At 43.1% G+C, this 27623-nt stretch overlaps 1 pseudogene; it reads right to left on the reverse strand.

The window, feature by feature from the left end:
• Positions 1 to 14013: 14013 nt before the first annotated feature.
• On the reverse strand, positions 14014 to 14133 carry LOC125356959 (annotated as a pseudogene).
• Between the last annotated feature and the right edge of the window lie 13490 nt (positions 14134 to 27623).

Here is a 27623-nt window from a genome sequence, read left to right on the forward strand (position 1 = left end):
TGCTATGTCAAAGACAGCAGAGAAAGCAGAGTGAATATCTTGTTACAGTGCTTTTAAGAGTTTCTTCTTTGTATGTAGGGAATTGTTGTTGTCCTTATGGATGTCTAGCTTGTTGTTATGCAGCATGCTGTTTTACTTGTAGGAACATCTGCAATATCTACCATGTAGCCCCCAGGGACAGGAGAGTGTGGTTTCCTAGTGGTTCTACCAGAAATAAGGAGATTGAGAATAGTGTAGGGCTGGAGTCTGACTACAGGGTCATGGAAGTTCTGTGTAGGGGTATGAAGCCTTTTGGCTACCTGGTCTGCCTTCTTGGCTATGGATTCCAGGGATAGGTGTCCTGGTGTCTCCTACAGTGGTGACTTACACCCACTTTCAGACAAGCCTCGTTGCCTCGGGACAAACCCCTGGGCCAGCAGCTCAGGGCCAGCCAGGTCCCAAGGAAATGAGCTCCAGCCTGCCCTGGCCCACACCGGGAATGGTCCCAATCTAATGGTTTCTTATCCACTGCAGTCCAGTTCTGGTTCAATGTAGATTCATGTCTGTTGGGAGTAGATGAAAGAAGGCTGATATTCACACTGAAGGAGACCCTCCTGAGATACTAGTTCTCTTTTCCTTCTATTTAGTGTGTGCGTTTTTCAAAATTTATAGAAGGTTACATTAGAGGGACATAGATAAGCAAAGAGATCACACAGATACCAGATATACTGTGAAGCAGGAATGTCAAATAGGATACCCCAGAGAAAATTATAAATAAGACATGCTAAATGTACTTCTAGTTTCCATAAAGCATTAGCCTCTTGACTATAGTGGGGCTTAAGTAAGGTGAAGCAGCGCCACCTTGTTGTCAGAGACACTCAAAGTTTCTATGACTTGCTACAGTCTAGCCTATGAAATTTTTTCTCCTCAAGTGCTAAGCTACTGCCCTCCACACTCTAGGTATAAGGAGGGTGGGGAATGGCGGGTAGGTCATGTCTCACTGCACTGGAGTGTTTGAGTGTTTCTCCATGTGAGTGTTCCAAGGGGCAGGGCTGTTGGAGGACTGGAAACAGGATGGTAGGATTGAGGACTCAGCAGTTAGAGGCCTTATCCAGGAGAAGGGTCTGGTATTGTGTAATATGATTCTTAGAACCAAAGTCAAGGACTCTATGATTTAGGACACCCAAGTCCTGATGAGATCTCAGTAATTGAAGAGATTGTCCCTAGAATACATTACTAGCTTCTGTGGTTGGAAGGACCACTGTGACTCAACCTTGAAGGCACAGGTTCCAGCCTAGGCCAGTATTAACAAGCATCTTAGATGAGATATGGCCTTAGTCTGGTCCTGTTCTTTATCCTAGCATTCCTTTTGCTAGGCTACTCCTCTCTTTCCTTGTGTACAACGTAGAAAGGTTTGAAGATTGGGGGGAGGGGGGAGGAGGGGGAGGGGGAGGAGGGGGGAGGAGGGGGAGGGGGAGGAGGAGGGGGAGCAGGAGGGGGAGGAGGAGGAGGAGGGGGAGGAGGGGGAGGAGGAGGAGGAGGGGGAGGAGGAGGGGGAGGAGGGGGAGGAGGAGGAGGGGGAGGAGGAGGAGGAGGAGGAGGAGGAGGAGGAGGAGGAGGAGGAGGAGGAGGAGGAGGAGGAGGACTTTGAAAAAGAAGATGATACATAAACGTAGATGACAGGCTGGGAATGTGGCTTAGTGGTAGAATGCTTCCTTAGTATGCATGAAGCCCTGGGTTCAATTCCTCAGCACCACATACACAGAAAAAGCTGCAAGTGGTGCTGTGGCTCAAAGGCAAAGTGCTTATGTTGAGCAAAAAGATGCCAGGGACAGCCCTCAGGCACTGATTAGACAGACAGAATGTTTCTCATGGCCCTTCACTGTTAAAAAAAAAAAAAAAAGGACTGCATTGATGACCCACTTTCTTAGTGATACTGTCTACTTGTATGGACAGAAGCATGGCTATGCAATTCTTCCTTGTGTGTGCTAGATTTATATGGAAGCCCACAGTAATGCTGAGTTAGCTGGCAAGTAGTGATTACTAGAATGAGTAAAGTCATAGGTTTTGGGTTAATGAGTTTTCTGGTTGCTAACTGGAGTAAATGGCAATATGTAACCTAATTTCTGAGAGGGACAATTGCAACAGGCATGAGCAATGGAGCCATGCCTTAGCCTTCAAAAGTGCAGTTTCCTTATACTTTCTTGTTGTTGGGACTAGAATCTGACTTGAGGAACAAGAGTAATTTCTAGAGCTTGACAAGTAAAGCAGCCTCTCTTACTGAGAATTACACCATTGCCGGGCACTTGGGAAAAGCTGCTGGAGAAGGCTTCAAGGAGGATGCTGTCTCTGTACGCTTGACTTCGACCTTCTTTTTTTAGTAGCAAGCATCCCCTTGTCAGAGGGATAAACTCAGTTTATGTCTAATTAACAGGTTAATCTGCTTGGTGTCCTAGATATTTACTTGCTATTTATGATTAATGGTGCATTTATTAAGATGCCTACAAGTGTCCTGTGTGCTGAATAGTAACCCCTGCCAATTGAAAGAGATAATGTGATCGCTTATTGTTACAAATGAGACAGCTGAACAATTCAGGTCCAGTCGGGAGAGTGGGGTCGGGCTAATTCGTTCAACAGAAGGAACATACTGTGGGTGATAGGCTACCAAGCTTTTAAAAGCTAGAGGTCAACCAGGAAATACTGAAGAAACGGGTAAAAGCTCTTGAAGAGGTTTCCCAGAAGTGGGCACCGGGAGATGATGGTCCATTCAGAATATACCTGGAGGATTCTAGGAGGGAATGTCAGAAGTACCATGGCCACTGTAGCAGACTCTGCTGAGGTGTGGCAAAGATGTGGTTCTGAATTCCTATTGGCCTCCAGTTCTCCATGTGTCCCACTAGCCAAATCTAGCCTAGAAGCTGGAATGACAGCCTAGGAAATGGAGGTCACTCCTAAGTTCCTCTGCCTTACATTTTGTAGCATGTAGCAGATTTTTATCTGGACTTTGTTCGAGGTACCATGGGACTATGACAGCACCTGAACCCTTAGAGAAGACTCCTACTAAAACTTGTGTATTATGCAAAGGGAAGCATGCCCTTGCCTTCTCTCCTCTTGCTTCACTTGTGAAAATGGATTGCCCATGAACTCCTACAGTTTTTATCACAAGATGGTGTGATACTGTGGGTTGACATGGGTGTGAAACACCGGGAACTTGGTAGTCATGAAGAGCTATCGAAAAGAGGATCCCATAATAAGCAGCCACACAACGGATTTCTGAATTCTCACTGTTTCACAGTAGCAAGATGCTGAACTTGGCGGGCTTTAGCTGCCTATGGAGAAGCTGAGTAATTCAGCTTTGGGAGGCAGCGCCAAGAGCCCTTTCAACTACAGAAATGAGCATGGCTAAATGTTCTAGTGACAATGGCATATGTCTTTATTGAACATTCCCTAATTTTAGAGTTCACTTCAATAAACATTTTGTATGATCAGACACACATAGGCACTGTGGCCTTTCTGTTCCTGTAAGAACATCCTCCTTTGGTCTCACTGTGTGAATTCCTAGAGACCTACATAAGTATGTCCCCACGTATTTTAGTTCTAGCTTCTCCATATGAGAGAACGTGCACCATCGGTCTGAGCTTTGCTTACTTAACATGGCTATGGGGTCCAGCAGGAGCTACACCAAGTGAGACTTGACCCCACATCCCTCCAGAGTTCACCACACAGAGACAGTCTCAAATAAAGATGGATTTACTGGGGAAGTAAAAAGCGAGCTGACTGGCCAGGGACACAGCACAGACTCTGGAGCTGAAACTGCCACCACAAGGGGCTGGAAATATGGCCTAGTGGCAGGAGTGCTTGCCTCTAATACAGGAAGCCCTGAGATCGATTCCCCAGCACCACATATATAGAAAATAACCAGAAGTAGCACTGTGGCTCAAGTGGCAGAGTGCTGGCCTTGAGCAAAAAGAAGCCAGGGACAGTGCTCAGGCCCTGAGTCCAAGGCCCATGACTGGCAAAAAAAATAAATAAATGTTTGGAAGTGAAAGATAAAAAAATCAATTTACCACTTTGGTAAATGGCTTTTCCTGCCATGATATAAATTGATAGAATATACTGGAAACAAAAGACCCAACCAAATGTACTTCTGTATCACCAGATACCGTTGGCAGATACACAGATAATACTGAAGAGTTAGGGAATTGAGGTTTAGAACAAATTACAGCATGTAGGAGGTTGCTATACAGTTGGATGTAAAGTATGAATGCTTTGCACATGTCTCAGATTGTGGTACCTGCCAGATTCCATTTCAAAAATGATATACACCTAAATTTACTTTGTGAGCAATATTCCACAGGAAATGACACCCTTCATGGAAAACATAAGTGTAATCACTGTTGATACTGAAGTTTACAGATCTAGCAGAGAGGCGATTCACCCAATGCATCATTCATGAACAGGGAGTTGCCAGGGAGAAGTTGAAAACAGGGTGCCTGGAGCTGAAAAGATATCATCAATGGGATCAATGGGGTAAATTTCACACACACACACACACACACACGGTTTTAATCCTAAACACTTACCATACTTTGCAATTACAACTAGCTAAAGCCTGTGTTGTGAATATTTTTCATTCCTAGCTCATTAAGGCATGGAACACTTTTTGTGTTTTAAGTGGACTATGTATTTGTCATTTTACTTTTGTTCCATTTGTAAAATTATCTTTCAGCAGTGGTGCAAAAGAGTACCATCAGTTTATAAGTACAATGCCATGTAAGTCTCTTAAATATGTCAAGTGATCCTCTAGACATTGTAGGAACGGATAGTCTTTTCAAGGATTCTATCTGGGAACATTTGGACACTTACTTTGACCCATTGTTATGAAGCCCAGTATCACCTGGAACAACTCAGCGTTTCACCCAACTGAGATCCTGTCCTGGAGTGCAGGACCTGGCCACACAGCCACCTGTGGGAACCTGGGCATGCTCACACCTGTGCAGACCAGAAAGGCAAGGGGGGTGTACCTGAAGATACTTAATTAAAGCCTCTGGACAGATGTGTGTCCCTTTTCCTTTCTTCCTTCCCTGGCACCTCTGAGATGAGCAGTTGCCTTAGTGATGACTCAATGCTGCATCCTTGGGTTCTCGCCATGTTCCCAGGAGACCACCTGCATGCTGGCCTCAGCCCGGGATTCTTTAAGAACAGGATCAGAAATAAGGGCATGGTGGATATTCAGTCACTAGCCACCCCATCCTTCCTCATCTAGAGGTGCCCTTTGCCAAGGCTTCCATTCAGCCACTGCTTCCTCAGGTTCCACTTCTACAGAAATAGAATTAAAAATCAGAATTCAAGCGTCCTTTCTCTCAGTTGCTCTTCATTAACCTGAACACTTCTGAAAATTTTGCAATCTTTTTTTTTTTTTTTTTTTTTTGCCAGTCCTGGGCCTTGGACTCAGGGCCTGAGCACTGTCCCTGGCTTCTTCCTGCTCAAGGCTAGCACTCTGCCACTTGAGCCACAGCGCCGCTTCTGGCCGTTTTTTTCTGTATATGTGGTGCTGGGGAATCGAACCCAGGGCCTCGTGTATCCGAGGCAGGCACTTTTGCCACTAGGCCATATCCCCAGCCCAATCATTTTACATTTTATCATGTTCGTTATACAAAGGAGTTGCCATGTGACATTTCCATATGTCTGTACAAGGTCTTGATTGTACTTGGCCACTCCTTCACTCTTCCTCCCCTTTAAAACCCGGTTTTAGTGTTCTATTTTCATATGCATATCCAGAATAGTTGGACTGTACTTTCCCTTCTCACCTGTACAGCTGCCTTCTACTCCTGTGGGTATTCACCCCCTACTCCTGTCATTCATTATAGGTGTGTATTAATTGTACCAAGGTGTTTCACCATGGAATTTCACACATGCATGTATTACCTTTAATCAGATTAACCTTGGATTGCTTTCTTCTCTCCCATCTCCTATTATTCAGCAGCTGTCAGTGAGTTTCTTTATGCTCTTTATATTATAGACACAATATAGTGAGATTTCTGTTTCCTTCAATTACTCCACACGTTACAAGATACTGAATGGTATCTTTTAGCCACTTGTTAATTCTACATATGTCCCCCCCAAACACTCTCTGAGAAATAATTACCTCCCTCAGAGCTGGATAAAGGCTCAAAATTTTAGGACCTGAGGACAGACTCTCATGCTCCATCCTGCTCTTCCTCCCATCTCAGGAGGAATCTTTCACTCCTTTCGTTGTAATAAAGCTGCTCCCTCTAAGTGCTTTGTGTCTGTCCTTCAATTCTTTCTCTAGTAAGACCAGGAGCTTTGTATCCTGGGCCCAGTTTCACCAGGAGAGCTGCAGGGTGTACTGGGACCAGCAAAGCCATAGAATCGGGGCTGCAGGACAAGCAATCACAGCCAAGTTGTTCTTCAGCTTCAACTTCTGCTTATCCTGCTGGGTTTTCAACTTATCTGGCACCAGTTACCTCTTTATCTGCTTCTTCCTTTTAAAACATGAACACGTATCCCACGCTTGTGTCTCTGTGTGGGACAGCAAAGGAGCCTGGAAACATCTTGCAAAGAAAGACAAACTCCATTCCCAAAGAACTGAGGAAGATACAGAGAGCTTATAGCAAAAGTGCATGAGAATTTATGCTACAAGAGAACAGCAGCCCCCTAAGAGATGGCTCAAGAGAGTCCCAAGCCTTCACTTGGCTAGGGCTTTATTTAGGTCATGGTTAGGTGTGAGTGGACTTGTCAGGTGTTCCTCAAGCAACAAGACCTAAAAATATCAGTTGCCCAGAAATCAAATGACGATTCCGTATGCATAAAAATGTAACCATATATATGAAGTTTCCAGGTTATGGGCCCAAAAGTTCATTTTGAGCACAGTTCCTCTATCATTGTGCATGTGAAACTATGAGGAATTTTCTTTATAGATAATCAAACAGTTTATGTCCGGTGACAGAAGCATTTCATCTATCTTTATAGTTAATGATATCCACATTACCTCTAATGGCTAAGTGCTGTGTCCAAGCCTTTGCCATTTTTGGGATATGCCATCATGATGGGCCTCGGGGAGCCCAGTTCTGTAGCTGATTCATTTAATCCCAGCCTGCGGAGGACAGTTATACTAAGTTCCTCTGTAAGCAACTTTAATCATTCTGGGAAAGCGATCTTGACTTCAAGATCTGCTCATTTATTAAGGCTACTCAAGCCACCTGCTAGCTCATTCACCAGGTAGTTGTGACCAAAATTCAGCTAAAATTCTGATCCACGAAGGAATCCATGCTGGGTGGAACTAGGCTCAACATTAAAGTGAAGAGACATCAATGAGATGCTATAATTTACCTCAAACAATAGCAAGAAATCGAATAAAATAGAAAGAAATAGACTAGAATGAGGGAGGAGGTAACAAAGATACAAGAAATGTATCCAATGCCTAACGTATGAAACTGTAACCTCTCTGTACATCAGTTTGACAATAAAAAATAAAAAAGGGAAAAAAAGAAAGAAATAGAAAGGTAGCAAACAAGTGGCTAGGAATCAGAGATGTCGTCTTGTGTTCTGTCGGGGAAGAATTCATATAGTCAGATCTGGTTGGAGATCCCAAAGAATTGGAAGGCCAGCAATAGCCGGGCCACAGCAGCACAGACCATGCAGGCAAAGCAAGCAGCAGACCCATGGAAGTTGCTTCTGTGGGAGTAGTAGAAAGTAGTTTCTCCACTCAGGTTTCCTGCACAGCTCTGGTTGCCTTCTCTACAGCTGTCAGCCAGGCCTAGCACTGCAGAAAAATAAATTTTGTGTCTATCATGAAGCCTAGAATCTGCAAATTCAGTGGCTTCTTTGGGGTCTGCATCTCTTAGCAATTTGTGCCCTTTGTAAATTTGTTCATCCTTGCCCCTTTCCTCCCAAGCAATTGGATTCTCAGATCAATTCTCAGATAAGGTTCTTTGTGAGCGAGTCCTCATCCTGTAAGAAAAGGAAAAACATGGGCCAGGCCCTTGGGTTAACTATGGGATTCCAACTGAGACTATTTCAGTCAGAGCTCTTTCATTGGGATATCTGAGGCTCTGACCTAATGACATCAGCATCCATGTCTCCATCTGCCCTACCTATCTCCTTCCTATTTTCATAGATGTAGTCTCCAAGTGTCTTCACTAAACAAGAGGACTCATTAGGAAAAATGAAACTTTCAACAGGTTGCTACTTGTTTCATGACTCTTCCTAATGTAGGAATTAAAGTCTTTTCTGTCAAAGTGGTTAACACAAAAGTGTTTGTGTCACTTTAGGGGTGTCCTCTCCTAACATATTGTACAACCTAGGTTCTGAGAATCCCCATGGATATCTAGAACTGTTAGCATGCCCTTTTACTCAGCCTTGTGAACTCCTGTTTGGAACAACCGCAGCAGTAAACTATAGCCTGTTATACTGCTATATAGCTATAGCCAGTAAGCTATAGCCTGTTATAAGCGAAGAGTTATTTTTCTTACAAGTTAGTGCATGGCCCAGGCACCCTGGCCCTGGTTGATAGTTTTAAAAAGAGTTAAAGAGTATACCTGAACAAACTAGACAATCAGGGAAAGAGAGGCATTCACATCAGGCAGAAAACCTGGGTGAACTTTCCCAGGTAGCACAATCATATACTTGGCTTCCTGTCAGTAGTCTGCCTTTGTGCAGGAGTAAAACTTTACCTGTCAAGTTCCTCTCAAGCTGTATCAGGGTGCTAAATGGCACCCCGATATCCTGAAATATTTCCAACACCCACCATTCCTCCGTGTCTCTCACCTCAGCCTTTATTTGTATGTTCTAGGTGACCTGCCCAGATCTGTCACACAGATATCCTGAAGGAATTGGAGACTTGGGCTAGAAAACTCTTGTCAGGCCATGTTTACCTTTGTCACCTTTCATAGGAAGACTAAGTTGTCCAGGGAATCCCAGAACACCCTCTTTGTGACTTATGTAGCAGCAGACCTCACTTCTCGTTGCCACCAGTCATAAAACCATTTCAGTCTTAGCCAATTTGTGCAAAATGCAAAAAGTTTAATGGCACTATTGTGTGTCCCTTGGTAGAGTATTTTTTACTTCATTCACCATGCCAGGACCTAGAACCTCTATGGATCGAGCAATAGACATGAGTGCACTAAAGTCCCTCAATGACCATGCTTGGAAAAAGGATTATCCTCACTCTACCTGTCATATCAAATAATAGATCTTGATTCAAAGCTCACAGACTCATGTCCAAAGAAACAAAGTTGAGGTGACAGATTTGGACAAGGGGTCTTTTCAGGCTGGCAAGGCCAGCAGCCTCTAGCCAGGCAGTGTATTGCTCATTTCTGTGACCCTGTGTTGCCCTCGATTTACCACCCACCGTAATTCTCAGCTTTTTGGAGGTGCCACTCAGATACACTAAACAGGAGACAGAGAGCACTACTCTGGAATTCTTTACAACAACAAGGAAACAGTAAATCTCTACCACTCTACCTAGACACTATCTGTAGGTGCTGTCATAGATGGCTGATAGTTTTTCAATCATGCCCTTGTGCTTCCTTAGTTTTGTGACTCTTATTCCATCCGTCAATGAAGACTATAGAGAAGGTGGTAGCAGGCCCACGTAAATATTCCACTGATGCAAACCAATGCCAAGTAGATCCGGAGACTCACTGGATTGACTACAAGGTCAACTCGGGAGACACTTTAACTAACTGACTGCATAAGCAGTGTATCATGAGTCTTTCAATCCTTTTCAACAATATATCCACCCTTGTATTTAACTACTCTTACACAGTCTGAGCCTTGTCCTTTTCCCAAGATATGTTTCCTTGGGTACATCACCGCAGATGCCTCTGAAAAGGGATGTAGGGAATTACTATAACATGTACATGTGATAATAACATAACCTCCTTCCTTGAGTGGACTTGGCCAGTATTGGCTCATATTTGAATATAGAGCAAGGGATAGTGACTCCCTATTTGATCAATTGATGGCAGGCATCTAGTCCCTTTTGGTTAGAGAGGCAAGCACCATTGGGGAATGGCCATCTTTATACTGCATTTACAGTTGTATACAAGTGCCATGGCTGGGGGGTCTCTAACTCTGAAGTCCACAATTTCTGTGGACACCAAAGAATTCCAAAGCAACCTATCTTCTTTATCATTATCCACAATGACAGAGGACACTCACCAGCAGTTTCTCAGTATGAATAGATGTTTTGGGGAAAAGAAACGACCTCTGAAGCATCCTGGGATCACCTACAATGAGGGTATATTGCAGGCCAACGCTTGCATTTCTGACTCCTTTCTTAGAACTGGGGTTGCTCTACCTATGTCTCCTTCACTTGCTACAGACCCAGTGACTCCCAAGTTAGTTCCCTCTGTGCAGTTCTGGGAAATGCTTGGGCCCTACCACAGAGATTGGCCTATTCCTGAATGGTGTGGGAAGCATAGGAATTAAGAATTTAAGGGCTGGGGATATAGCCTAGTGGCAAGAGTGCCTGCCTCGGATACACGAGGCCCTAGGTTCAATTCCCCAGCACCACATATACAGAAAACGGCCAGAAGCGGCGCTGTGGCTCAAGTGGCAGAGTGCTAGCCTTGAGCGGGAAGAAGCCAGGGACAGTGCTCAGGCCCTGAGTCCAAGCCCCAGGACTGGCAAAAAAAAAAAAAGAATTTAAAGGTCTCCCTATGGATTCAAATGTACAGCAGTGGTTAAAACCTGCTACTGTATGCTATCATGCCTTTCCATAGTTAGCACGACACAATTTGGGAGTATGGTCCCATAAGTCGTTAGGACATTAGTCCAATGAAGATCCTGGTTCCTACAAGTCTCTGTTCAACTATTCCTGGTTCTGTTCTTAAGGAGTAGCCAGTTCTAGTAAGTCCATTAGTGAACAATCCTCTCACAGCAGGTACAGATGTCCCTCACTGGATGCAACTTGGCACCAATAAATGGCCTACAGGGAGATGGGGCATAATTTCAGGGGATAATATACTTCATCCTTATAAGGGGAAGGCACAGTGGATTCCAAGAATTGGGGTCTTCAAAGCTTGCAGGTATCACTCAGATGCCCCCATGCTAGCTTCTTACTCCTCCTCTGTTAAGGTCTGGAATCTTTCTGAGACTGGGGATGTAACATTCATCTCTGTTCTACTTCTCCTGTACTGGGCTTGATTTTCAGAAGTGTCTCACAGTCTGAGGTGAGAACCCCTGTAAATGTCATGTATCAATGGCTGTAACTTCTCTTCTCTCTTCAGTACTAGCTTGGCAGTAAGTTGTGTCAAGATAGGTGTAACTAACTTCTAGATCCTGATCCTACTGTCTCCCTCTCTCAAATGTTAAGAGAAACAGCATCTGTTCCCTCCTGTGTGTTATCTCCATTCACAAGGGAGAAGTCTTGGCCACTGTGCCACTTACTGGAGGTTCAAGACTTCCTATATTATCCACCTTAATTGACAAGAAAGTAGAGATACAGGCTCAACGAAGCAAGAAAGCCATGCACCTAACCGAGCTCCTCAAGTGATTCTGATACCCACCAAAATGTGAAGAATCAATGCTCTGCCATGGAGGAAGACATAATTACTCCATTTACAACTGGTGAGAGTCCCTACAATCCCCATTCACTTGAAGAGGCTCCCATTGGCCAAAGAGAAACAAACCTGGACATCAATAAATAGAACCTAGAAAGGTTAAAAATGTGTTATGATTATCCACATTGAACATTAAGATACTCGGCATCATTAGTCTTTAGTGCAATTGTAATGTTTATCTCTGTCATGAAATGAGGAATATAGAAACTCACTAATAAGAGGAAATCATGGGACAATAATGTAATCAGGGACTGGGGATGCCTCTCAGGTGTAGAATGCTTGCCTAACATGTGTAAGACCCTAGGTTTTATCCCCAGCACCACACATACACATAAAATCCAAAATCCACTAGTCAATTCAAAGGGAGAGAAAGAACCATAGATCCTGTGGACTAGTCACAAGTCAGGTGAAATAAGGGGAAATGGGAGTAGCAATAGTCACTTCAAAATAAGTTGTTCACTTAGAATCTATGTAATAATTTCATCTGAGAATAAAATTAAATAAGAGCTATAGATCTCCTGATGCATACTGGAACCTTAATATGGCTTTCCTAGGAATGGACAGGAAAGTAGATCGATTCAAACATGATTTGTATAGAGCAGTGCAGTGTAAACATGGGAACACATTCACACTCATACAGTTGTTTTGCAAAAAGAAAAAGTTAAATACAGAGTGCATCTCCAACCTTAAGAGGCAAATTATCACAAAAGGCCTATTAAATGCAGGTAGAGGGGAAATCAATAACAATGATTTTTTTTTAATCATTCTGTATTGGGCAATTAGTAGACTCATTTGTAAAGTAATCCCTTGGTCAAAAAGAAACCCATGATGAAAGTTAGAAAATATTTGGGAACAAGGTACTGTTTTAAGAGTAAAAAATGATCCACACAATTCTTAATTTTGTTGAGCCAGAGAGCTAAGGTTCTAGAGCAGTGAGGTAAATCAAATTTCAATTAACACTGAGCCCCCCTCAAAGGAAAGGGTAGAGAACATAGTTTTACCCATAGCAGAACACATTCAGGAAGCCTTAAAGGTGGCTTTAAAAAAACTTGGAAAAATGTGAAGAAATTCTTAAAGATTGGCAAGTGGCTCAAGCTTGCAATCACTGCCCCCTCCTTACTAAGGCACAAGCAGACTTTGCACTCAGGTTCTTGGTCAAGGTCTTTCATTGGCTGGACCTGAGAAAGATGAATGACAAGAGAAATGTGAGGCCTGAAGGCAATGCAGCTGGAGGCCAGGCACAAAGGCTGCACCCCATTCTTCTCTGCATTCCTCTAGCAGGCAATTCTTCCCTTCTCTCCATTCCCCCTACACGCCCTTTTTGCTTTCCTGGACTCTAACTCTAGCACCCCTGAATAGCCAGCAGACATGAAGAATTCCTTATTAATATGATGGCTCAGTTTCTGTGAAAAAAACAAGATGTTAGATCCACGAGATCTTGGCACAACATAAAGGCCAGTCCCATTGGGAAAGATGGAAAGTAATGTAGGTACAGGACCAACAAAACTCAAGACCCAACTCAGTCTCTGCTTTGATGGCTCACTTCCCACAGATAATCCTTTCTGAGGATAAGTCATGCTTCTCAGTCTTTACTGCTCCTAGGAGCTGGTGCTCAGAAGTTAACAGACAGGATAACCTACTGTAAAGAGAAAATAATCAATCAGATGCTTGGGAGTTATAGTTCAGCCTCCCTCCAGAAACACAAGAGTACAGTGCTACCTATCAGTCTTGGAAAAGATCAAAACTTGAAATAGAGTAGAAAATTGTATGTTTATTACTTGCATGTCATCATAAAAATTGAAAAAATATCAGCTATTTTAAGTCAGGGACTGTATTACAAGGAGGCAATAGGAATGCTGAGGAGTTTAAAAACAGTGAAAGCTACTGATTTTCAAGCCTCCAAGAACACATGCAGAATGTCAAGCAGAGTCCTAAAGAATCAACACAATCCCAGGCTCCAGAGGCTTTGCATCCCCTACTAATTCAATTTGTTCTAGAAGTTATATGGGATGCAGAGGGATTAAGATCAGCTGAAATCAAGCGATACATGTTCCACCAAAATGGTGGACAAAATGGCAGAGAAGAACCCTCAAGAGTTTCAAATAAATCTGATCTCACACACATCCCTGCTCCTGCCCTGCTCTGCTGAGCAGTGGTATATGAATCACTAACAGATTATTCATATATGGGAGGGGATTCCAATACAGATACTACGTCATATTTAAATGGTATCAATTCCACATTCAAGACATGGATATGAGAATAAAATATCTCTTGTTTTGTGAAGTTAGAAAGTTTAGAGTGAGATAGAAAAAAATCCTTTGATGAGTAGCAGCACACCATTAGATAAATATAAATTCTTAATTTTTTTTGCCTTTACATCCACTTTATTCATAAAGCCAACCTGTATGAGTTAACAAAGCCCCACATTGCCAACTGTCTTGGAATCATTCCTTCTTTCATGTACCAAAATCTCATTCAACAATGGGTTCTGGGTTGCAAAAGAGGATTTACTGTTTGCACCTGTCTGTAAAATTCTTATTTTTTTATCAGAATAGAGAGGGCATGTCATAAATATGAGGCAAATAAATCTTTGTGCTATACAGAAGGATTTCTTTTTGTCGTACTGAGGTAAAGATAGAGCTGAGAGCTTTGTGCATGCTGGGTGATGATGCAGCCACTGAGCTACATCCCCAGCTCTGCACTGTACTGAAGTACGCTTATTTAGATTACATACCGAACGACTAGAGGAGATAACCAATAGGCAAGTTGTAAACAGACTTTTACACAGGCAACCAGTGAACAAGACACCAATGACCCAGGTATGCAACTCAAAGTTAACGCTTTTGTGATAAAAATCAATCACATTTAATGGTGAGTCATGAAAAGCATCTTAATTCAAAAGCCACAGATTGGTTGACTATGTTGATCTAAGCCCCTATACAAAAGCAAAGACATTCTCAAACTATAGGGCCAATGTACAAAGGAAAAACACACTGGATAGTGCAGTGACCCGGGGGGAAACTATTTTATGTCCCGAGAACAGACTGACTACCCTCTTTCAGATCTCTGATCTCTTGCTAGCATTCTACATCAATGAGAACAAACCAGAGCCCAGAGGGCCTGAGTGATGAAGTCCACTCAGGTTGACTTCAGGGTAATGAACAAGGTGGAAGAACAGAAGAGTGTCTGCAGATGTGGACAGAAGATCCTGAAGGAAGGATGGGCCAAGAGAAGTCTTAGACACCACTGGTGGGAGTGTATATTGCACACATGTCTGGTAACATGGCTGGGTGGTTTCCAGTCAGCTGGAAGGTCCAATTGCTCAGCAAATACCTGGATGTACACCACGAATCACCAACCACATGTGCTACTTTCTTGACACAGTCAAGTATGCCCATTGCAGAAACACTTGGGTAACAAATAAACCTGGGAGCAATCAGATGTAGGCACCTGCTCCTCATTTTCCCCTTTACACATCTATTCCTCAGGATTCTATGGTGCTGACCCTCATACTTGCAGGCCTGTGTCTTCCAGACTTCTCCTCCTTCAACTGGTCCTCCTGGGTTTGATCAATGAAAGGCCTGGTGGTTGGAAAGTAAGATGGGAGAGGCCGGGGATTCCTCCTTCCTATCAGTGTTCTGATTAGACTGGTTCCCTCAGTTTCCACTTCTGCATTTCCTAACGCTGTACCAGAGGCCACAGGTGTCCTTTCTCAGTTGATGTCTACACCCTGCTGGACTCCCAAAATCCCCATCCTTAGAACAGCTGCTCACCTAGAATATATTACCCTTTGTATCTGAAGTACTTTGTTCTCCTGGTTTAGATTCTGACTGATCAAAGGATATAATGTATAAAGAAAATGCCAAAATGAAAGCGAACACATCATTTTTATGCAATTAGTGGAGTTTTTATTTGAGAGAAAAGATCAAGCTATGTCAATGTCATTAGTTAAAAGATGCTAGGAGTCCAAAAATACTGGAAAAAATCAAATATAGCAAAGTATTAAAGGCATATGGTATAGGGACTGAGTATGATTTGTCTCCAGAAGCACAAGAGCTGATCAATAGGTGGGGTGTGGGGACCAATCCATAACTCATTGCATTAACATGTGCAAGACAAAGACATTATCTCACTTGCAAGAATTTTAAATTATAGATACATTTTGTCAGGCTAAGAATGAAAGGGATCTTTTAGAACTCAATACATTGATTCTTCCAGAGGCTTAAAAAACAATCAATCAAGGCTGGGAATATGGCCTAGTGGCAAGAATGCTTGCCTCATATACATGAAGCCCTGGGTTCGATTCCCCAGCACCACATATATAGAAAAGGGCCAGAAAGGGAGCTGTGGCTCAAGTGGCAGAGTGCTAGCCTTGAGCAAAAAGAAGCCAGGGACAGTGCTTAGGCCCTGAGTCCAAACCCAGGCCTGGCCCAAAAAACAAACAAACAAAAAGCAATCAATCAGTGCTGGGAATATGGCCTAGTGGCAAGAGTGCTTGACTCCTACACATGAAGCTCTCGGTTCGATTCCCCAGCACCACATATATGGAAAACAGCCAGAAAGGGCGCTGTGGCTCAGGTGGCAGAGTGCTAGCCTTGAGCAGGAAGAAGCCAGGGAGGGTGCTCAGGCTGAGACTTTATGTCTAAAGCAACTAATAAAAAGCTGGGTATTTGATTTATTCTTTGACCCAGTAATTATGAAGCAGAGCATTTAAAATTGCGTTATAAGAATTTGAAATTGCATAGGTTCTATTTTCCCATGAAATTGCAATTCCTGATTTTTTGTATTTAGAAGTTTCTGGTCTAGGTATTAAATGGATTTTCATATTCCATGGATACACAGAACATGTGAGGTACTAAGGTTCAGTGTGTAATTATCTATCAGAAGGTCTACATTTTTTCTGCTGCAAGAAACTAGCTAGAAATAAAGAAAAACCACTTAACCAAGTAGTTATTATATTCTAGAATACTTTCAGTCCATAAGGGAAATATTTTAGGATATGCATTTGGTGTTGGTTTAAGTTGGCCAAGAACCCATGTTATAATTGCATAGCACATCCTGGAGGCCAAGTGAGTTCTAGTAAAGACAGCAGCTGCTACATACAGAATTTGAAATTGGGGAGACTCTTTAGAAGATCAAGAAAAACAAAACATGCCAGACCAACACAGTTTTCACAGCCCTCCTACTGAGGAACTAAACAGAGATATGGACAGCACTACCCATGTTTCCTTTATATAAAAGTGGTACTAACCATTTCCTCTTGCAATATTTATATATATAATATTTATATATCTATGTCTATATACACACAATTGTTTTTGATAACAGGGCTTAAACTCAGAGCCTTGTGCTTGCTTATGGCTGGTGTTTTACCACTTGAACCATGCCTTTAGGCCAGCTTTTTATTAGTTGCTTTAGACATAGAGTCTCAGGCTGAGATCTGTAGTTTGAAGCCAACCTTGACAGAAAAGGCTGAGTGGCTTGGATGACAGGCATGAGCCACTGGCTCCTGACTCAGAAGATTGCTTTGGGTATTTCTTTGTATTAGGAGATAATTTTAAGGGGTTTTCTTATACCAACTGGTAAGTTATGGTCAGGGAAGACAAAGGGTTAATGTATTGGAGAGCCAAATCCCTCTATTCTGATCAAGATGTCAAATTTCTAAAGGTGTAGAAGTGTTACATTTGGTGGAGGATGACCATAGACGAACAGAACAGAGCAAAATAGACAAACTATGCACATAAAAAACTTGGCATTGATTAGCTGTATTTCTGGCCAATGGAAAAGGGATAGTCTATTTAATAGGTTACCATCCATCACACGCACATAGACAAACAGCATTAGATATTTAATTCATCTGTGACTGATTAAAATTCATCTCAGTTGACAGTTTTATTTCATATTTAAGGTCTAGGTTATCTTCAGGACATGGGATTTGGTGTTACGGATAACACTGAAGAGCTGAAGGCTGTAAGGACATGTAAAATAAAAGCACAATTGGGAGAAGAATTTTGGGGAACAAGGAAGATTAGTAACCAGAGTATATGAAGAATTCCAATAAATCAGAAGGTAGAGCAACAAGCGTGACATGTTGACACCTGCATGACCACTTTTCCAGGCTAAATGTAGAGCCTTTTCCATCAATCAGCCAGGAAGTTTTCCTTCTACCCCAGAAAAGAACTGCTCTGATTTCTCTCATTGTAGACTGGTTTTGACTCTCCTAGAACTCTGTCTAAATGGAATCATAAAATATGTACTTCCTGCTTATCTGTGCTGGTCCACCATCCTGTTTGGTTTCTTAAGTCTTCCATCACCAGTCTTCCCCGCCGAAGGAAATCAATACTCTACACTGTTAGAAAACTCCAGGGATGTTAAGCAAAGGGAATTTCTTTCTCAGATGAGACTTCAATGGATATGCCGAGTGAGCCAAACTTATGGAATCCAAGCTGGCTTTGAATGCTGAATCCTCTGGTCTCTCAGATGCTGAGATTATAGACACGTACCACCATGCACATAATCTCTTATTTTCTGAGCTCTAATACTGCTTAGTTGTAAGCATGTTTTAACATGATTGTTTTAGTTCTCATGTCTTTTAAAGCAGTCCCCAAGAACTTGAATACAATGAGATTTGGTAAACACATAGGAAACTGGTAAGAGAAGCTAGGCGAGAGGCAGCCAGGAATATAGAATTTACTGTTAAGCGACTTGCCCCAGGGAATGGCTAGGGCTTAGCCTCGTGGGAAAATTCTGTAGCTATCCCACTGAATGGCAGAGGATGTGAAGATATTTTACACAGGAACTCACATCAAGTATTTGTTAAGAACTATTACAAAGATAGCCTGCCCTACACACAAGCCAAAGGGATTTTTCTCTGGCCTTGGGAAAGACCTGAGGCAGAGAAGTTTACTGAGCAGAGACAAACTTGTGCTGAGAGATGGAGTTAAGGCGCAGGCACCAATAGCACCACCATACATATCAGGTTTGCTTATCTTGTTGGTCTTTCCAAAAAACAACAAACTTCCAACCCTACAAACATTTGCTTTGGTCAACTCTCCCTGTTAGCAGTTTATCCCATAAAGTTCTCCTATTTTTGTATGTTTTATGTCATAAAGAAATTCTAGAGAGGAAGAAAAGTGATGTTTGCTCACTAGCAGGATGCTAAAGCAAAAAAAGAAAATCACCTCCAAATTTCCTGTCAGTTTTACTTTCTATAGCTCAAAAGGTTGATTTATAGCATCTGGGCGCCAAGAGTAATGGAGGCATATTATTACCAGCTTTTATAATGTCTTGTTCCAAAAACATACCCACCCACCCACAAAGAGAGGTACTGAGCATCTCCAATCATTGTCCCAAACTTGCAGCCATCTTGGGGAATTATGGAGATTAATAACAGCTTTCATGGCAAAGCTCTCCCCAGCCCAAAGCAATAGCAGGCCTGCAGACAGGGTTTGGTGCTTCTCCCTCCCACCCCACCCCCAGGATGAGGGCATTTAGTTATGGTACATAATCAACTCTAGAACAAGAAGCATCACATCATGTGATATGGAACATCTCCTCAAACAGCAAGGACTTCAGAGCCCATTCATCGTCAGCATCCTTAATGAAGTTTTCATGAGTTTGAGTGACCCCTGCTCACTAATGAGGTTGAGTCTATCTGTGTATGCTTAGACAACACTTTACACAGTCTTCTGACAAGATGTATGTCCAAAAATCTAATCATACAAAGGATTAGAGACAAGAACAGCAAGAACTTAAGAGGAAAAACAATCCCAGGGTGTTAGTGACATCAGCCAAATTTAAGACAATATATATGGGTGCTACCCTGAGCAAGGTCATTGAGACTGGCCATGCATCAGGCCCTTTTCTAGGTGAAGTTCATAGTAAAGCAGCTGGAGAAGCTAGCTATGAAAGACGACTGATCAGGAACTCTGCTTCCAAACAGGCCAACATGAAAGACCTTCAAAAGAAAAATGGATAGTGACTAAGTGCAAGATGAAAGTAACATTCATAAGAACAAAGGTTTGATCTGGCTCTGTCTGGTACCTTGGTGCAAAGCCTATTCATCTCCAAGCTGTAAACAGCCATGACTATGCAGAGGGTGACCAGGAATGTGGTGCAGGGACCAAGAGATCAGACCAGACCCTGAGTGTCAGGGATCTGCAGCAGGTGAGCTCAGTGACGAGCTCAGAGGAGCCGGTAGAGAACCTAGAGGTAGAAGATAACGTGCTGCAGTTGAAGTACACTGTGTACAAGCAAAAGTGAAGGCCTTTCGGTTCTAGTTGGAAAACAATAGAGTGTGTGTAAATGCACACTGAAGATGAGAATCACAAGAACAAAGACCTTGACATAGTGCAGAAGAGTCATCTCCAAGCGCTAGACAGCTGTGACCACAATGGAGGTAACATGTCTCAGGGACCGAAACACTGGACAAGACCTTGAGCATCAGGCATCCACAGGCATGGTCTGCTGTGATGAACAGGCAGAAAACCTTAATATCCTCATTTCCCCCATAGAGGATGTCATGAGTTTGGTCACCATGCTATGTCTCTCAGCCTCTCCGCTGACAATGGCCTTAGACATCTTGCATTAGCTCACACGGCTGCCAGCCAGTGCTCTGCTATGGGCACGAGCTGGTGTACAGCCATTCAGGAAGCTGGCTGTGTCCTGCATGGGTTATGCCTTCTATAACGTGGTGGAGACTTCGTTCCTCCTCTCCTCCACTGACTTCTCTGACTCCTCAGAGCTTCATGGGAGCCTGGCTTCAGTTCCTCCCACCTGTCAGGCCATGTGCCTTAGAACTGTTCCTTTTAGGTATAGGTAAACCTTTGTCCTGTGTTGAGTCTACACAAACGTTGTATACATGGCTCCTGTGACTCTGGGCTACAGCTACACAATGAACAGACCTTCTATCCTCTACCTGCGTGCATTGTCCAGTGTCTGGCCAGCATTTCATGTAGACCTCAAGGCTATGGGACCTTCCATCTTCAGAGTTTCTACTTATTCTGAGACATGGTGGCCAGGGCTGCCCCTTTACCATGCAGCTCCTGGAAGTATGTCTCCCAATTGACGGACACATCATCACATTGTAGTCCTAGAATCATGGCTACAGGCTGTTCAGTCAGTCCAGGAAGAGCCCGTGGACCTATGTACCAGAAGACTATCAGTACTACAACACTGTCCTGAGGTCTCTGCCTTTCAACTTTCCAGTAATTGTATTTTGGTCATCACTCCCTGCTGGCTGGACCTGCTTGGGTATCCTGCCCTTGGCTCTATTGCCCAGCCCACAGGGACAGAATCATGGCCCACTTCCAAAGTAGATGTACCTGCATAGAGGGGTCCTCATTCTCACTTGTTGGCTGCTCTTGGGGATGCCCTGTCACCCCACATTAAGAGTGCTTAAGAGACTAGTGTCCTCATTTCCCTACTTTCTCTTGCATTTTCATGTCTAGGAAGGGACTAGTCTTTGCTTCCTCTCTAGGCCATCAATTTAGCTCCCCATTTCAAGTTTTCAAACAGTAGTATGATCCTCTCTAAGTAAGGAATTTCATACCAGTTGCCTGACCTTTGACAAAATTCCAATACAGTATGATCAGGTCCTTATCAGGCAATGATCTTTTGACTAGAATCAAACACAAGAGATAGGTGGTGCTGCTCAGCTCACCTGCCATGCTGCTCAGGCACTGGAACTTGGGCCACCGACCCTAGAAACCATAATTAATAGATAGCTAAGCATGGTCGAGAGACCCATTTAACATGGAATAAAGTTTAGTCTAGTGCTCTGCTTTAATTTAGGCCAAGTCCCCCCAAAGTCAGCCCTTTTTGGAGAACTTCCAACTTTATAGTTGGTGGACTCATCTTTAAACAATTGAAGGAGACACTAACCAGCTCTCTGTCCTGTGCTCTCTCTGGGTTTATGCTTATAACACTGGGAGTTCTTCATCCCTCCCAACCCAGACACAGTGTGTTACTCAAAACCTGGAAACCCCAAGAATCTGATGACTAGCTGACTGAAAAGTGGAAGGGCCCTGTGACATGCTGTTAACTACCCACTTCCTTGAAGTTCTCAGGAATAAAGCCCTGGATTTGTCACTCCAGAATAACTCAGTCACAGGAAGACAGTGTTGACCTCTCTCTAGATCCAGCCTGGGACCTGTAGGTTGATAAAAAGGAACTTCTTCCTTTATTTAAAAGGACAAATTAGGGCAAGCACTCCTGCCACTAGGCCATATTCCCAGCCCCAAAAGAACAAATTAAGGTAAGTGATTATGAGGCTATTAAGCTTTATTGTGTCTGATTCTTCCCTAGAATACACACATGGCTAGGTAATGCCCTAAACAGTTGGGATTTCACCTGGATGCATGATTACAATTTTGTTAATAAGCCCTGCATCTGTCTCTAACAGTATGGAGGTAAAGAGATCAGAACTGAGTAGGGCTCTCTGTCGAGCTAGCTGGCAGTGAAAAGGGAATCCTGAATGAGGGGGGTGAGGATTAAAGAAAAGGAAAAATACAAGACAAGAGAAAAAAGACAAGAGGTAAAGATGGGGTACGGGAGGTCTGCATCTTGAGATTGTAACTCAAGACTGCAGCCCAGTTTATTCAGCCCAGTTTATTCTTAACTTCCAGCTTATATGCAGTTTTGGAACCAGGGAATAGCATAGGGTTGCTAAAATTCAAGAACACAAAGAGGCTTTGAAGTTCGCAACATTTGATTACAGTAAACACAGGATGAGGTTGATTAACATAGGAATGTACTCCAGCAGACATAGCAAGACATGGACATAGCAAAAGACATAGCAAAGCAATTCTGGATAGTGGCTGTGAACAATGTCCTTGCATCTAGCATATCCTGGCAACAACAGCACAGCCAGAGGTCAGAATGAATTTTAGCTGCAAGTTTGGCTCCCGACATTTCCCCTGTCTTTGTTTAAAGAAGCCAACCGGCCTGTCTTAGGTGGGGTGGGTCACCTAGCCTGCCTTACCCGTCCTGGGGATCATCTTCAGAGCAATGCTGAAGGCCCTTGTCTTAGGTGGGTCAAGCTGGCCCCGCCCTCAAACCCGTCTCTAGCTGCAGTTCCTCTCGGGGGAAAATTCATTCACTTGGAGCTTGACCTTATGCAGCTGACTTGCTAACCTCATGAAAGAGTTTTGCAATATGCGTACAATGCAAGGAAGGCATAGGAAAGCCATCAGCAAAAGTATCCCTGGGCCGAGCAATGTCATTAGCAGCCCCTTAACATTAGTCAAGGAAGGGATATACTGTTGAAGTTGTTCAAACAGTTCTTTTGCTGTTTCTGCCACTTTAGAGTCCAGAAGCGGAGCTTGCTCTAGTCCAGCTATTTGCCTATGGAGTTGAAAGAGATCTAAGGACAAATTTTTATGGTGCCAAATACCGTTTAGATGTGCTACAACTTGTTCCCAAGGATAGCTCGACCCATTATATTTATGGAGGGTCACACAAATGAAGTCAAACCCAGCATGACAGCGCACCCGTTGCAAAGTTTGTAAAGCACGAATTTGTTCTGCCAGAGACAACACAGATTCATACAATGTTTCTAATTTTTATTCTACCTTATCATCAATCCTGCCTTGAAAGTGCAGGGCTTGCGTAGTATTCTGAGCAAGCTGATTAACATAGTGAGCTGTCTGCACACTTTGTGTTAAAGCCATAGTAGCTTCTGCAGCAGAGGCAGCTAAGGAAATAAAGGCTACAATGCCTGCTATCAATAGCCCTACAAATCGTCTAGGGCGCATGAGTTCTTTTAAATGTTTTAACACTTGAATACCTGTTTCTTCATACCAAGCTTCAGATATGTTCACAGGAAGCATGACAAATGGAGGCTGCTTAATAACAATTGCAGAATCAGTAAGACCACTATACAAGCAATTTGTAAAAGAACAGTTAGTACAAGTGACATTGAAATACATGGCTCCTATAGAAATATTAAAAGGTCCATACATAAGGTCATAAGGAGGTGATACACAACTCATAATATTTTTTAAAGAAGAAGAAGTGGGCCAGGAGATATTATTTAGGGCAGCTACTAACATCCAGACATGACATTGAGGGTGTCCATGCATCCACCACAAACCTGGATTGTACTTGTTAGTGAGATTGGCTCCAGACCAGTCCATCAGCTGAGAATTAGTTCCTGAAATATTGGTTATAAAAGGATGATCATGTCTACACTTTATGGGGTGCAGTTCTCCTGTGGATTCTACAATTTGAGAAGAGTTGATGAAGCGAGGTATCATGAAGGACAAGGGAGAATTAGCATGTACAGGAAACCCAGTAGGCAATGAAGTCATTCGTATATTATATACTTGGCTGTTATCAGGAATCCAAATTCTATGATTTATGGATTGCATTACAGTACAGCCTGGAATATAACTGTTGGAGTCCGTTGTGAAACATAAAGTGGTTCCAATGCTAGAAGCTGCAAAGTCTCACATTTTAACGTGTTGGACAAAAGGATCTGGAGCTATACCGTATGCTGATCTGTTGACATGGACAAACACCTCAGCTCCTTCCCAAGTCGCAGGGTGCATAATCGGTGGATCTGGCACGTAAGCCCAGTGGGTCAGCGCTTGTACCATTCTGATGAGTTTCCACAATCTGAACGCAACGCTCAGGTAGCCAGTGGGCATCATTTTTATCCTGTGAAAAAACACAGACATGTCCTCGACCCCATGTCAATACTGGATCGGGCCCGTGCCAAGCACTTGTTAAAGGATCTTTCTACTTAACTTGGGCAAAAGCTCTTTGCTCTCTCTTTTTTTTTTTTTGTTTTTGTTTTTGTTTTTGTTTTTTTGGCCAGTCCTGGGCCTTGGACTCAGGGCCCGAGCACTGTCCCTGGCTTCTTCCCGCTCAAGGCTAGCACTCCGCCACTTGAGCCACAGCGCCGCTTCTGGCCGTTTTCTGTATATGTGGTGCTGGGGAATCGAACCTAGGGCCTCGTGTATCCGAGGCAGGCACTCTTGCCACTAGGCTATATCCCCAGCCCTCTTTGCTCTCTCTTTTCCCAGAACCACTGTGCTGCAGAGTGGCCATTGCAGTCCAAATTTAAAAAAATTTAGTATGAATAAAGCATGAGAAAGAATATTAACAGGAGAGAAGGGATATAATTCCCCCCCCCCTTTTAATTTAGAAATTTGGTGTTTTAACAAACTGTTGGCCCGTTCAACAATTCCTTGACCTTGAGGATTATAGGGAATTCCTGTAGAGTGAACAATTTGGTAAGATTTGCAAAAAGTTTGAAAAGCTTATCCAATAAATCCTGGACCATTATCAGTTTTAATATGTTTAGGAAGTCCCATAGTAGCAAAGCAGCGTAAGGCATGGGAGATACAATGTTTGCTAGCTTCCCCGCTAAGAGGAGTAGCCATAATAAAATTAGAGTAAGTGTCTATGGTAACATGGACAAAGCGGAGCCATCCAAAAGAGGGAATGTGGGTAACATCCATTTGCCAAGCATGGTTGGCCACTAAGCCTCGAGGGTTAATGCCATTGGAGGGCACAGGTAGGAAGGTAGTATAGTTGGGACAAGTTTTTACAATTTGACGAGCCGCCTCACGTGTGATATGAAATTGCTGACATAAGGCACGGCTGTTTTGATGGTGGGCAGCATGTGATTGCTTTGCTAAGTCAATTTGAGTGAGAAAAATTTGCCTTCACGTAATGGTAAGAAGAGGCAAAGTGAAGTAATTTGTTAGAGGGACAATGATGTGAAATTATGCCCATAAAATTGTCCCAAGCAATGGCCCAGGAATCACAATGAATATAACGCCATTCTTGCTGTTGTAAAGTATAGGGTATGTAAATAACCTGTGGATCTCATCCAAGATACTTACAAGATTCCACACGGCACATATGGAACTAAGGTGGCCACCAATTTATAATAGGGAGTTAATACTTTTGAAGGAGTAGCAGGCAAGGAAAGCCATAAAAGGAGTCCCTTCTGCCAGAGGACCACTGTTGGAGAATGAGGTATAGTTAAAATATATGCTTCCCAAGGAGCTGAGTAATCAATATAATTTACATGTTGGGACGAAATGGCAGAATTTACTATGCTTAAGGCTTTGGCTGCTTCAGTTGTCATTTGTCTGGGGGATGTAGGGTCAGAGTCCCCCCTTAATAGATCAAATAAGGGTTTTAATTCAGCTGTGGATAATTTAAGATAAGGGCAAAGCCAATTAATATCTCCCAGAAATTTTTGAAAGTCATGCAAAGTACGCAAATGAGAAGTCTTAATCTGTAATTTCTGACTAGTAAATTAATAAGGACCCAAAATATGACCAAGATAAGTATACGGAGGATGCTCTTGTGCCTTTTTACTAGCTATTATTAACTCAAAGGAGGTGAGATCTTGTTTTAATTGACCAAAGGTTTGGCGTACTACTGCAGGGTTTAGATGAGCTAATAAAATATCCTTCATATAATGAATAATATAAACAGAAGGAAAATTTTTGTGAGAAGAGAGAGCCCGCGCTACAAAGCTTGGCACAAGGTGGGGCTATTTGCCATGCCTTGGGGCAACACTAGCCAATGGTACCATTTTATGGGTTCTTTAAAATTAGTAGAGGGGACACTAAATGCAAAGCATTTGCAATCTTGAGGAGCAAGGGGTATGGTATAAAAACAATCTTTTAAGTCAATTATAATTTTGTATGTATTTTGAGGAATTGCCATAGGAGAGGGAAAACCTGGTTGTAATGCCCCCATAAGTTCCATAGTGGCATTTACTCGTCGGAGATCCTGTAGAAGTCTCCATTTACCAGATTTCTTTTTAACAACAAAAATAGGCAAATTCCATGGGGAGGTAGTAGGAGCAATGTGGCCCAAGTCCTGCTGTTCCTGCACCAGCTGTTGGGCGACAATAATCTTTTCAATTGATAGGGGCCACTGATCCACCCACACCGGGGTCTCTAATAACCATGTGATAGGATCAGCGTGAGGGACAGGATGAGCAGCAGCCCCCATTAAAAATATCCCAGATGGGCTGGGGATATGGCCTAGTGGCAAGAGTGCCTGCCTCGGATACACGAGGCCCTAGGTTCGATTCCCCAGCACCACATATACAGAAAACGGCCAGAAGCGGCGCTGAGGCTCAAGTGGTAGAGTGCTAGCCTTGAGCGGGAAGAAGCCAGGGACAGTGCTCAGGCCCTGAGTCCAAAGGCCCAGGACTGGCAAAAAAAAAAAAAAAATATCCCAGCCCTTGTCTAGGAGGTCGGGGCAGGGGTTGAATGGGTTCTCTATTTCCTTGTTGATGAATCCCCAATCCTCGTAAATAGTTGTGATTTCAGTTGGATGCATAATTGCAATTTTGTTAATAAGTCCTGCATCTGTCTCTAACAGCATAGAGGTAAAGAGATCAGAATTGAGTAGGGCTCGAGTTGCCCAGATCTTGTGAGGTGTCACCCTTATTTTCATAAAAGGCATCTGGGATTTGATCCTGAGTAGCAGAAAGAAACTCAGAGACTTCAATCGAAGAACATTTACACAGGCTGTACAGCTGCTAGATCCAAAGATAAAAGTTAAAACTCTGGCAGAGTTCCAGAACAAGTGGAATCTGTGGGAAACAGTTTGCTTATTACTGTGTCTTCAATGACCAAGTTTCAAGTGCACAGATATTTTCCTACAGCAAATAAAATGATACAAGACTTGAGAAGCTTGGCCTACCTTCCATGGGAAGCCCGTCCCATTATCAGCTTTGCATGGGAGATGTCAAAGTCCCCAAGAGAAGACGTGCTGCCACTATTCTACCTCTAGAAGAGAAGGGTTTGGAGTTTAATAGCCCTTCAAGCAGAAAGGGCAGATAGGAGTTAAGTTAGGGACACCAACATGTTCCAATGACATGCATAATGCTGTCATTTGATACACAAAATATGTAACAGATAAGGAGATGGCTCCAAAGGAAAGGGTTGGGCAATACACATATGTCCATTTATGCCAGGAAGCCTGTTCAAGCAGTCTGGTTCCCCAGTTGGGTGTGTGTGTTACTAAATTTCAGAGTCAGTAGCTGGCCCCAATGCAAGAGACAGGACAACTTAAGAC

This window comes from Perognathus longimembris, chromosome 8 (assembly GCF_023159225.1).
Source record: "Perognathus longimembris pacificus isolate PPM17 chromosome 8, ASM2315922v1, whole genome shotgun sequence".
NCBI classification, from domain to species: domain Eukaryota; kingdom Metazoa; phylum Chordata; class Mammalia; order Rodentia; family Heteromyidae; genus Perognathus; species Perognathus longimembris.